Below are 13,887 nucleotides of genomic sequence, written 5' to 3'. Positions count from 1 at the left end.
AAATTCCTTGTAATATTTTGTCCACGAATCATTGCCAAATGGAAAGATCAATCTTCACACCAAACATAAGTCTGTTAACCCTGTATAATTATGTGGGCTCAAAGTGCTTAAGCCTTCTCCACTTTTCCTGGATTTCTTTCAAGAGTTTAAAAATACTGTCCACCTTTTTATAAGTCTTTGAAGGGTTAGTTTCTTTTTCTTTCTTTTCACTTGCAAGTTTCCGATAGCTCGAACCACTTACTTTATAACTCATTATTATTATTAACAGGAAAGCAAAAGAAAATATATATTAACATGAAACTAAACGTTGGGGTAAGCATGGCTCATTAAAAAACGACGACGCTAAACACTACTACACGTCAACCATATAATATCTATTTGACAAACACTAAACATTACTGAACGTGAATATCAAAAATATGAGATCTGTTTGACAGACAGTGTTGCCAGCAAGACAACGCTTGTTGCAACATGTTAAATTTACAGCTCAAAATATACCTGATATAGTAAAGTAATAAAAGTTTGCACCTATGAATCGAAATGTTAGAAAATGAATTGCATTAATTATGTTTTTGGTTTACGAGCAAGATTGTAAAGCGAGCGCCCTTTGACTGCCGTTTTCACCGCCGCCGCAAGTAGAGTCGCACTCACTTTATGCTGTCAAAAATCTCAGTAACCAAAATAATTGTTTAATACTTGGTATTTAAGTTTTTCTAACAAAAATAATTTGTTTAAAACAAAAATAACCCTATTTCAATGAATATAAATGACGTTATAACCATGTTTAAACAGTTTTTAATAGATTAACACGTTACCAATATTCATTGTAATATTATATGCCTCAAGTTGTAAAATCACTCTCACTGATTAATATAATACACAAGTTTTAGTTAGGAAGATGTCGTATGGGCACAGTTAAAAAAACATAAAACATGTAACTAGGTGAAATCAGCTAAAATGTACAACAAAAAATAATAATAAACCGTATATAATTTACGAATTTAGAACTTTGATAACGAATTGTAGACATTTGTCATCATTTTACTCCACTCCATTGTTGTAAGACGTAATTGTTAACACACTTTTAGGGTTGAATCTTTAATACTATATATGTATATGCATACATATACAATATGTAAACACATACAATATGTTAAAAATGTCCCGGGGCGGTTAAATATTTTTAAAAGATTTAACATAGAGCAAAAAAAAACTTGGTTAAAGTTACTGGACATAAAAGTCTAATTTAACATATATCCAGTCACCTGCTGCTTCCTCAGGTTGACGGACCGTCAAACCAAAGGTTGACAACTTTTGGGCCAAAGGGAGTCGGAAAGAAAATCTAAAATGTAAGCATAGGTAGATATATATATAAAATTAAAGGTCTTTATTAGTAGAGTACAATGCCGAAACCCCGACCTCAAACGGGCAACCGAGCTGTGGTCAATAGATGGCTTAGAAATTAAGCACTGTAAATAAGAAACTGACTAGCTGTAAAATTTTCACATTTAATAGTGCAAAACTGTTTACAATTAATACTGTTGTACAGTATTACCGTCAATTACTGAGAAGGAGCGAAAATGAATCAAACGAGGAAAATGAATGAACCACGATAGGTAAAGTTATTTGTGACTGATAGTGGCTTAGAATATATATAAAAACGCATATGTGACAGATACGGCCAAATACAAAATAATTGAATCGGAAAAAGTAAGCGCTCTGTGGTGTAATGGTAGCACATTCACCTGGCAAGTGAGAGATCCGGGTTCGACTCCCGGCGGAGCAAGTACTTTTTGCGATTCAATGTTTATTGAAATTAAATAAGGCTATTGCCATTTATAAAGTTTAACGTAAATAAAAGTCATTTGACAGTTATTAGGTCTTCCGATCATATGTTAGTTTGCTTATTTAAAAACGCATATGTGACAGATACGGCCAAATACAAAATAATTGAATCGGAAAAAGTAAGCGCTCTGTGGTGTAATGGTAGCACATTCACCTGGCAAGTGAGAGATCCGGGTTCGACTCCCGGCGGAGCAAGTACTTTTTGCGATTCAATGTTTATTGAAATTAAATAAGGCTATTGCCATTTATAAAGTTTAACGTAAATAAAAGTCATTTGACAGTTATTTGGTCTTCCGATCATATGTTAGTTTGCTTATTTAAAAACGCATATGTGACAGATACGGCCAAATACAAAATAATTGAATCGGAAAAAGTAAGCGCTCTGTGGTGTAATGGTAGCACATTCACCTGGCAAGTGAGAGATCCGGGTTCGACTCCCGGCGGAGCAAGTACTTTTTGCGATTCAATGTTTATTGAAATTAAATAAGGCTATTGCCATTTATAAAGTTTAACGTAAATAAAAGTCATTTGACAGTTATTTGGTCTTCCGATCATATGTTAGTTTGCTTATTTAAAAACGCATATGTGACAGATACGGCCAAATACAAAATAATTGAATCGGAAAAAGTAAGCGCTCTGTGGTGTAATGGTAGCACATTCACCTGGCAAGTGAGAGATCCGGGTTCGACTCCCGGCGGAGCAAGTACTTTTTGCGATTCAATGTTTATTGAAATTAAATAAGGCTATTGCCATTTATAAAGTTTAACGTAAATAAAAGTCATTTGACAGTTATTTGGTCTTCCGATCATATGTTAGTTTGCTTATTTAAAAACGCATATGTGACAGATACGGCCAAATACAAAATAATTGAATCGGAAAAAGTAAGCGCTCTGTGGTGTAATGGTAGCACATTCACCTGGCAAGTGAGAGATCCGGGTTCGACTCCCGGGCGGAGCAAGTACTTTTTTGCGATTCAATGTTTATTGAAATTAAATAAGGGCTATTGCCATTTATAAAAGTTTAACGTAAAATAATAAGTCATTTGACAGTTATTTGGGTCTTCCGATCCATATGTTAGTTTGGCTTATTTAAAAAAACGCATATGTTGACAGATTACGGCCAAAATACAAAATAATTGAATCGGAAAAAGTAAGCGCTCTGTGGTGTAATGGTTAGCACATTCACCTGGCAAGTGAGAGATCCGGGTTCGACTCCCGGCGGAGCAAGTACTTTTTGCGATTCAATGTTTATTGAAATTAAATAAGGCTATTGCCATTTATAAAGTTTAACGTAAATAAAAGTCATTTGACAGTTATTTGGTCTTCCGATCATATGTTAGTTTGCTTATTTAAAAACGCATATGTGACAGATACGGCCAAATACAAAATAATTGAATCGGAAAAAGTAAGCGCTCTGTGGTGTAATGGTAGCACATTCACCTGGCAAGTGAGAGATCCGGGTTCGACTCCCGGCGGAGCAAGTACTTTTTGCGATTCAATGTTTATTGAAATTAAATAAGGCTATTGCCATTTATAAAGTTTAACGTAAATAAAAGTCATTTGACAGTTATTTGGTCTTCCGATCATATGTTAGTTTGCTTATTTAAAAACGCATATGTGACAGATACGGCCAAATACAAAATAATTGAATCGGAAAAAGTAAGCGCTCTGTGGTGTAATGGTAGCACATTCACCTGGCAAGTGAGAGATCCGGGTTCGACTCCCGGCGGAGCAAGTACTTTTTGCGATTCAATGTTTATTGAAATTAAATAAGGCTATTGCCATTTATAAAGTTTAACGTAAATAAAAGTCATTTGACAGTTATTTGGTCTTCCGATCATATGTTAGTTTGCTTATTTAAAAACGCATATGTGACAGATACGGCCAAATACAAAATAATTGAATCGGAAAAAGTAAGCGCTCTGTGGTGTAATGGTAGCACATTCACCTGGCAAGTGAGAGATCCGGGTTCGACTCCCGGCGGAGCAAGTACTTTTTGCGATTCAATGTTTATTGAAATTAAATAAGGCTATTGCCATTTATAAAGTTTAACGTAAATAAAAGTCATTTGACAGTTATTTGGTCTTCCGATCATATGTTAGTTTGCTTATTTAAAAACGCATATGTGACAGATACGGCCAAATACAAAATAATTGAATCGGAAAAAGTAAGCGCTCTGTGGTGTAATGGTAGCACATTCACCTGGCAAGTGAGAGATCCGGGTTCGACTCCCGGCGGAGCAAGTACTTTTTGCGATTCAATGTTTATTGAAATTAAATAAGGCTATTGCCATTTATAAAGTTTAACGTAAATAAAAGTCATTTGACAGTTATTTGGTCTTCCGATCATATGTTAGTTTGCTTATTTAAAAACGCATATGTGACAGATACGGCCAAATACAAAATAATTGAATCGGAAAAAGTAAGCGCTCTGTGGTGTAATGGTAGCACATTCACCTGGCAAGTGAGAGATCCGGGTTCGACTCCCGGCGGAGCAAGTACTTTTTGCGATTCAATGTTTATTGAAATTAAATAAGGCTATTGCCATTTATAAAGTTTAACGTAAATAAAAGTCATTTGACAGTTATTTGGTCTTCCGATCATATGTTAGTTTGCTTATTTAAAAACGCATATGTGACAGATACGGCCAAATACAAAATAATTGAATCGGAAAAAGTAAGCGCTCTGTGGTGTAATGGTAGCACATTCACCTGGCAAGTGAGAGATCCGGGTTCGACTCCCGGCGGAGCAAGTACTTTTTGCGATTCAATGTTTATTGAAATTAAATAAGGCTATTGCCATTTATAAAGTTTAACGTAAATAAAAGTCATTTGACAGTTATTTGGTCTTCCGATCATATGTTAGTTTGCTTATTTAAAAACGCATATGTGACAGATACGGCCAAATACAAAATAATTGAATCGGAAAAAGTAAGCGCTCTGTGGTGTAATGGTAGCACATTCACCTGGCAAGTGAGAGATCCGGGTTCGACTCCCGGCGGAGCAAGTACTTTTTGCGATTCAATGTTTATTGAAATTAAATAAGGCTATTGCCATTTATAAAGTTTAACGTAAATAAAAGTCATTTGACAGTTATTTGGTCTTCCGATCATATGTTAGTTTGCTTATTTAAAAACGCATATGTGACAGATACGGCCAAATACAAAATAATTGAATCGGAAAAAGTAAGCGCTCTGTGGTGTAATGGTAGCACATTCACCTGGCAAGTGAGAGATCCGGGTTCGACTCCCGGCGGAGCAAGTACTTTTTGCGATTCAATGTTTATTGAAATTAAATAAGGCTATTGCCATTTATAAAGTTTAACGTAAATAAAAGTCATTTGACAGTTATTTGGTCTTCCGATCATATGTTAGTTTGCTTATTTAAAAACGCATATGTGACAGATACGGCCAAATACAAAATAATTGAATCGGAAAAAAGTAAGCGCTCTGTGGTGTAATGGTAGCACATTCACCTGGCAAGTGAGAGATCCGGGTTCGACTCCCGGCGGAGCAAGTACTTTTTGCGATTCAATGTTTATTGAAATTAAATAAGGCTATTGCCATTTATAAAGTTTAACGTAAATAAAAGTCATTTGACAGTTATTTGGTCTTCCGATCATATGTTAGTTTGCTTATTTAAAAACGCATATGTGACAGATACGGCCAAATACAAAATAATTGAATCGGAAAAAGTAAGCGCTCTGTGGTGTAATGGTAGCACATTCACCTGGCAAGTGAGAGATCCGGGTTCGACTCCCGGCGGAGCAAGTACTTTTTGCGATTCAATGTTTATTGAAATTAAATAAGGCTATTGCCATTTATAAAGTTTAACGTAAATAAAAGTCATTTGACAGTTATTTGGTCTTCCGATCATATGTTAGTTTGCTTATTTAAAAACGCATATGTGACAGATACGGCCAAATACAAAATAATTGAATCGGAAAAAGTAAGCGCTCTGTGGTGTAATGGTAGCACATTCACCTGGCAAGTGAGAGATCCGGGTTCGACTCCCGGCGGAGCAAGTACTTTTTGCGATTCAATGTTTATTGAAATTAAATAAGGCTATTGCCATTTATAAAGTTTAACGTAAATAAAAGTCATTTGACAGTTATTTGGTCTTCCGATCATATGTTAGTTTGCTTATTTAAAAACGCATATGTGACAGATACGGCCAAATACAAAATAATTGAATCGGAAAAAGTAAGCGCTCTGTGGTGTAATGGTAGCACATTCACCTGGCAAGTGAGAGATCCGGGTTCGACTCCCGGCGGAGCAAGTACTTTTTGCGATTCAATGTTTATTGAAATTAAATAAGGCTATTGCCATTTATAAAGTTTAACGTAAATAAAAGTCATTTGACAGTTATTTGGTCTTCCGATCATATGTTAGTTTGCTTATTTAAAAACGCATATGTGACAGATACGGCCAAATACAAAATAATTGAATCGGAAAAAAGTAAGCGCTCTGTGGTGTAATGGTAGCACATTCACCCGGCAAGTGAGAGATCCGGGTTCGACTCCCGGCGGAGCAAGTACTTTTTGCGATTCAATGTTTATTGAAATTAAATAAGGCTATTGCCATTTATAAAGTTTAACGTAAATAAAAGTCATTTGACAGTTATTTGGTCTTCCGATCATATGTTAGTTTGCTTATTTAAAAACGCATATGTGACAGATACGGCCAAATACAAAATAATTGAATCGGAAAAAGTAAGCGCTCTGTGGTGTAATGGTAGCACATTCACCTGGCAAGTGAGAGATCCGGGTTCGACTCCCGGCGGAGCAAGTACTTTTTGCGATTCAATGTTTATTGAAATTAAATAAGGCTATTGCCATTTATAAAAGTTTAACGTAAATAAAAGTCATTTGACAGTTATTTGGTCTTCCGATCATATGTTAGTTTGCTTATTTAAAAACGCATATGTGACAGATACGGCCAAATACAAAATAATTGAATCGGAAAAAGTAAGCGCTCTGTGGTGTAATGGTAGCACATTCACCTGGCAAGTGAGAGATCCGGGTTCGACTCCCGGCGGAGCAAGTACTTTTTGCGATTCAATGTTTATTGAAATTAAATAAGGCTATTGCCATTTATAAAGTTTAACGTAAATAAAAGTCATTTGACAGTTATTTGGTCTTCCGATCATATGTTAGTTTGCTTATTTAAAAACGCATATGTGACAGATACGGCCAAATACAAAATAATTGAATCGGAAAAAGTAAGCGCTCTGTGGTGTAATGGTAGCACATTCACCTGGCAAGTGAGAGATCCGGGTTCGACTCCCGGCGGAGCAAGTACTTTTTGCGATTCAATGTTTATTGAAATTAAATAAGGCTATTGCCATTTATAAAGTTTAACGTAAATAAAAGTCATTTGACAGTTATTTGGTCTTCCGATCATATGTTAGTTTGCTTATTTAAAAACGCATATGTGACAGATACGGCCAAATACAAAATAATTGAATCGGAAAAAGTAAGCGCTCTGTGGTGTAATGGTAGCACATTCACCTGGCAAGTGAGAGATCCGGGTTCGACTCCCGGCGGAGCAAGTACTTTTTGCGATTCAATGTTTATTGAAATTAAATAAGGCTATTGCCATTTATAAAGTTTAACGTAAATAAAAGTCATTTGACAGTTATTTGGTCTTCCGATCATATGTTAGTTTGCTTATTTAAAAACGCATATGTGACAGATACGGCCAAATACAAAATAATTGAATCGGAAAAAGTAAGCGCTCTGTGGTGTAATGGTAGCACATTCACCCGGCAAGTGAGAGATCCGGGTTCGACTCCCGGCGGTACTTTTTGTACCGTACTTTTTGCGATTCAATGTTTATTGAAATTATATATATATATATATATATATATATATATATATATATATATCTACGGAAACGAGGCACTTGATGGTCCTGTATATATATATATATATATATATATATATATATTATATATAAAATTGTTATAGGCTATAAACTTTCCTTTGTCACTTATATACTTGTATTTGGGAGCCCTAGTGTTCTTGTTCACAAGTTTAGAAAACACCTAACTGACCTAACGTTATAAAGATTTAAAATCCCAAAATATACTCAAATGAGGACCACAATATAGTTGACCTTTTTATCGGAATTTGGAATATGGAATCGGAATGTTTGTACAACATTTGGAAAGAATTATACTTTCCCAAAATTGTAAATGCTACGTGTAAAGTACAATATTTACCTCGATAAATCAATTTTTACAGCTCTTAATAAAGACTTAATATTTATAAAACAACTCAACTTCATTATTATTTTTGAAATTATTTTATTTATTACCTTAGATTGTAAAAATATATTATTTTTGAACACATAAATTAATAATTATTAGATTTTTTTTTATATTTGCGCAAGTAAAATATTGTTTGGTAAAAAGGTTTAATGTTATTTTCTTTTTATTTCGCTGCTCTCCTTTACTCAAGAAGTTAATCGTTCCATTAAGCCAAGTCTTGACTATCTTCAGGAACCGTTAAGTACTCTCCTTGTGCTTCTGAAACGTATTTCTCACCTTCCGTCCATAAGCACGAGCCCAGCAACTTAATAATATTTTACAAAACACTTCGTAAAAGGCTTGCAGGTTTTTCACTGCGCGTGCCGAAAGCTTCGCTCCATTGCACGATCACATAGTAATGACCTCTGTGTACAGTGCGGGGCCCAGCGGGCCTAGATGTTTTATGGAATAGGAAGTTAACATACCACTCATCACCTTAGATGTGGTTTGGTGTCCTTACAATGTGTTATATTACTACTTTTTCCTCATATTATAAAAAGGTGTGTACATATGCTATAAAGCATAAACTTGTATATAATGCGCCTAAGATATTCTATCTAGTTAAACAATGGTTTGAGTCAATAAGCCCCACTGTGCACCGCCGACAGTTCGGGCCAGCACTGGCCTAGAATGCCTAGTGGGAAATCCGCCCCTGAATAGTCCTTATTGTACTGCTGCTGTTAATGTTAGAAATTAGTGATTGATTGTAGTCGCGGGAAGTAAGTAACCTCTATGTTTGGGTAATGGCTTGCCTATTACGGACAGCAAGTGGCCTCTATGTCTGGGCAAGAGCTTGGCTGTCACGAGCAGACAATGTTTTCTATGTTTGGCAATTCGCTCCATTCACGTCACTGCGAGACTGATTAGTTTATTTTTAACGATGACGAATAGTTCCAACTTATCTACGTATTTTACAGTGAATCACTGTACTTTAAGGAATGTTATGTTTAGTGTAGGATGTAGCATTTATTTAATAAGTGCGATTAGGTAAAAAAGGTTTTTTCTGTTCGTTTTTATTTGATTGTACGCTTATACATTGGCGTAATACCAAGTACAGTACATGCATACGTTAAAGTTGTTGGATTATTCACAATTTTTTTTGTATATTGAGATATCTTTTAAGGGTTTTACGTATTTTGTACAGTACAGCGTAATTAGTTAAAACATATATTTTATTGTGAGATCATTTCGACATGATTGCCACAATTAATTATGAAGTTATTGTTGTGAAAAGGAATAGTTCGAATCACAAACATCCTACACTTATAAAAGGCCGGCAGCTTCAGTTTCGAAAAATGTATGGTTTTAACATTAATTATTTCTTGACGTTCTTACTGTATTGTTTAAGATTCAAACTGTGATTTTTATAACATTTACAATATTGTATAAATAAATAACACGATGCGTTTTTAGTATTTACTGATTTAAAAAATAACTACTAATTGTAATTTCTTTGTTTCAATGAATACACTTTCATATTCGTTATATAAAACTCTTAAACGTAATGAAAAACGTAAAAGTAAGTAACCGTAAAAAACACTTAAATTGGGAGTCCAGCATAAAATGAATATACAAAATAAACTTTGTAATAAAAAATGCCGTTGATCAGTGATTCAAATAAAATTGACGCAAACAAAAACAATGTTTCTGAAACTCTGAAACGATGAACTTCTTTAGGAATTATGATTTTAACTTCACTAAAATCCAGTAAATTGATGCTTTTCCAGATGATGATTTTTTTGTACTGCCAGATAGTATTCAATTCCAATAAAGATATTTGTCTAGGTATATTTGTATATATATTTATATATTTTTATATTATTAAGATAAATAAGTGTCTGAATAATACACATAGTCAGTAGATATCCATAATCAATAAATAAAAAAAAATTACAGCGTATGCATAGTTTTCGAGTCAAAATTGTTGTTTACCTGAATAAAATGTGACTAATAATCAACCTTGATTATGTGCGGAGGCTAGTATTTCGTATATTTATGGCTAGTCTACCGAGTAAAAGTCCTAAGACCAATACGATGTACAGTAGTCCAAAATATAGGGAAATTCTTGGCAAAATTTGATAAGACCAACCATTGGGCATGGCTTTATTTTATTTGTAGGGTTTAACTAAACCAATCAAGGAACTCTTTTGTTGGTTCCTTGATCGTTGATCCTTCCATCATTCTGATCATTCGTTATTATTGCAATGGTTCATAGTTGATAGATGTTGCTTTGGTTGGTTCTGCAGTTTTAATTTGACATGATAACCGCTTTATACTTACAAGACCTCTGAGTACTAATAATGTAAGCGATATTATATTCCTTCAGTTTGTTTCTTTTTTTATAGTTCCCAATTATAATACTACTATCAGCTACCCGTGGCTCCGCACGCAATTTCGTAGGTTTTGCCTATTTTCATCCCAGGGAATGTAAGAATGTCCATGTAAAACTTCAGTACAATAGGTTGAATTGTTTACGCGTGAAAGCAAAAACAAACAAACAAAGGCAATGTTGGATGTATAATATTACTAGCAGTTACCCGTCCCTTCGTCCCTATATGAGAACTTCTGGTTCCAGTGAATTATATTTTCGACGTTAATGTTGAGTTTGCCTTCTTGCCACGATCAAGAAGATTTGTTGAAAAGGTTATATTTACGGCCATTGTAATTTACCCCTGTCTTAGATTTTTTGTTCCTAAGTTGATTTTTCCTTTTTCCTGATAAAGACATACACAGTTCTGAGACGCCTACTTCAGTCGAAAGACAAATAAGATAGGTTTCATAACAGTCTTTAAGTGTCTAGTAAAAGTTAGACTATTTTGTCCTTTAACTCTGCACTGAATGTCCTTGTAAAATTTCAGTACAATTGGTTAAATAATTTGCGCGTGAAAGCAAAACAACAAACAAAGGCACTTCCGCATTATAATATTATTAGAATTAGGATAGGGGTATTTGAAAATCGTTCTCCCATTTAATAAAGTTAAAAAACTTTAAAATAAAATATACACGATAAAGTACCTGTCTTGATTATTTATGCAAAGCTTTAAAAGAATCCTAAGAGTCCCGGCGTTGGATACTATATCGTTGTAAAGCTCAATCCACGCACTTTTTGTGGTGTAAGAATAAATCGCCTGTACTTGCCCGCTTTAAAGGTGGTTGAAATTTCAGTTTCGAAGTGCATACAAGAATCGTGAATGAACGAATTATTCAGTTTATTCCATTGCGCTTAAAGTAAAACGTCTTTAAACATGCTTTAACATATTTTAAACTTTTAGCAATAGTTAAAGGAAAAATAATATAATTTATACACATAGTACATACATATATTTTTATTGTCACGATAGAGTTACCAATTTCCCGCCAAGAACTCTATATGACGTTATTTTATAAATCCAGACAATTCCACGTTGGAGAGAAAGACCATTTGTCATTCTTCTCAATGAAGGAAATACGGTAGATAAATCCGAGGATTCAAAATACTACAGAACGATGTTTCTAGATTGTGCAGTGATGTTATTAGAAAACTCGGTCAATCCAGTAGAACAACTAATACATTTGTATTGAATAATTTCTTGTGGCTTTTTGCGAGGACTTCATAACAAATGCTGCTGAAGATAAATCTCAGGTGTCTACTTCTTCTGTTGGAACGCCAGAAGTCAGGTTTAAAGAAAGAAGCAAAACTTATTTGAGATGTTACTGTATGTAGCCAAATTGAAGCAAAGAGAGGCGGGAAACACTGATACATTTAAACTATTATCCGAAATGTAAATTTCTCCAAAGTATCAAGCAAAATCCGCTGACTTAGATTTCCGCTTCAAACAATTCTTCAGCTTCCTATTCTTTTATGCAAAGCGCTTGCTTTATTCGTGGAGGAAGATTACACTTAACACCAGTACTCTACAGCCTAATGCGAACTGGAGCAAAGAAACTTGCTCGAATCCAAAATAAAATACTATCTCTATAAGCATCACATAAACCGTATACTATCACTGAATATATTTTTGACACCTTCAGACCATGTGACAACGGATTTATACAACGACAAAATAAAAGTCCTTCCCTCCTGAAGTTATTCCCTTTAGCCCATGTAATGAACCACCAAGTTGTTTTGAGGCAATGCCAAGTTAATGTAAAATGATTAAAGTGATGATTGGTTTCCTTAAAATAATAGAGGGATAATTATTATAACCTCAAGTACACATAACTACTACTTTAAGATTGACTATGTAAAATGACGAATAAAAGCTTCCTAGTAGTTTTTATTGTTTCCAAGATGTATATAGTTTTTCCAAGTTTCAAGTGGCTTTGGGCCATGTCGTGTTCTGTGTTTGCTGTATGTGACCAGATTCAATATTGGTCGAGTGCGTGCAGAGATACTTCTTGATTGCGAGATAAGCTTATCAACACAGTAACCAAAAATAAAATTAAGGCTTCTTTCCACAGTTAATAATTATTATTGTGTACAATGTACATCTTATTAGATGTGTACTAACAAAATTGTCATGTTTTACGAAAATAGTCAACATATAATGTGTTTACCCCCTTGTATCTACCATACACAGCCGAACACTGGTGGTCATTGCCGGTATGAGTAATGACAGTTAGGTACTTACAACTGATACAAGTACCGAGAAGTCAGCATGATGAGACTCGGGAAGCGGGAGCGGGAGGCGAGCTGACTGTGGAATCTGGAGTCTAAATGTGGATGTGATGCGCTGGCCCCCCCTGCTCGAGGCTGACAGACAGACAGACAACACTACTGTACGTATATAGGCTAGGGCTCACTGGTTGGGTAGAACTCCTTCTGTGTGTACACTACGTAAAAGAGACTTGCGGTTAGCTTACAAGGTTCCGTGAGCATTTACTTACTATTCTGAACTCATTACATTGCAGCCTGAAGAAACTTTAGAAATGTCTATTTATGTCATCATCGCCTTACTTTTTCGTACAGGTATTCGAAATGTAAAAAAAAGATATGGAAGATGAGAAAAACAAGATATTGTTTAATTTCGTATAACCTACGAATCGTAAGTTAAGTTTTAGATATCGGAGTTGCCAGCAAAGGCGTAACCAGGATATTCAAAGAAGCACGGAGAACTTTGATCATGCAGGATGAAACAATCCCATAACTGTGACTTATGCTAAGCATATGTTACGTTTCTTAATCGTGGATTGCTTTTCCAATCTACTTTTCTCTTTTATTAAATTTCTTGAGTTCTCATGAAGTTTCATGGTGGAATAGGCGGTTTGTAACCTTTTAAACTTTCTGGCTACGCTTCTGACCGACAGGTTGTTATACTACATGCTGTTCGTATTGGAAACTAGCACCAGCACAGCTCACAACAGACGTCCTTGCGAGCTGCCATCCGCATCGGACATGCTAGTTCTACTTACATTCTTTCAACTACTAACTTAGACCTATACTCACTTTAATCTTCGTGGAAACGTATGAAAATAAAAAAAATAAAAAAATAATTGTGAATATTGTTGCAATTTTCACAATAATTTATCTCACATATTACATGTACAAAAACCTAAACCCAAATTAAATGTTTTTAAATTCGTTTTGGATTTGGACTTGTTTCGGATTGATGTTGCTCGGAATTATGACTTCTAGACCAGTCCGAAATCGAATGGAATTCATTATACGATGAATCATATTAAATTTATAGCATCTGCACTAAATGTAACATTATTGATGCAAAGTGCAGTGTTTCACAACTAACTACTATCATGGTG

Source organism: Homalodisca vitripennis, chromosome 4 (assembly GCF_021130785.1).
Source record: "Homalodisca vitripennis isolate AUS2020 chromosome 4, UT_GWSS_2.1, whole genome shotgun sequence".
NCBI classification, from domain to species: domain Eukaryota; kingdom Metazoa; phylum Arthropoda; class Insecta; order Hemiptera; family Cicadellidae; genus Homalodisca; species Homalodisca vitripennis.
This window is presented reverse-complemented; position numbering follows the sequence as displayed.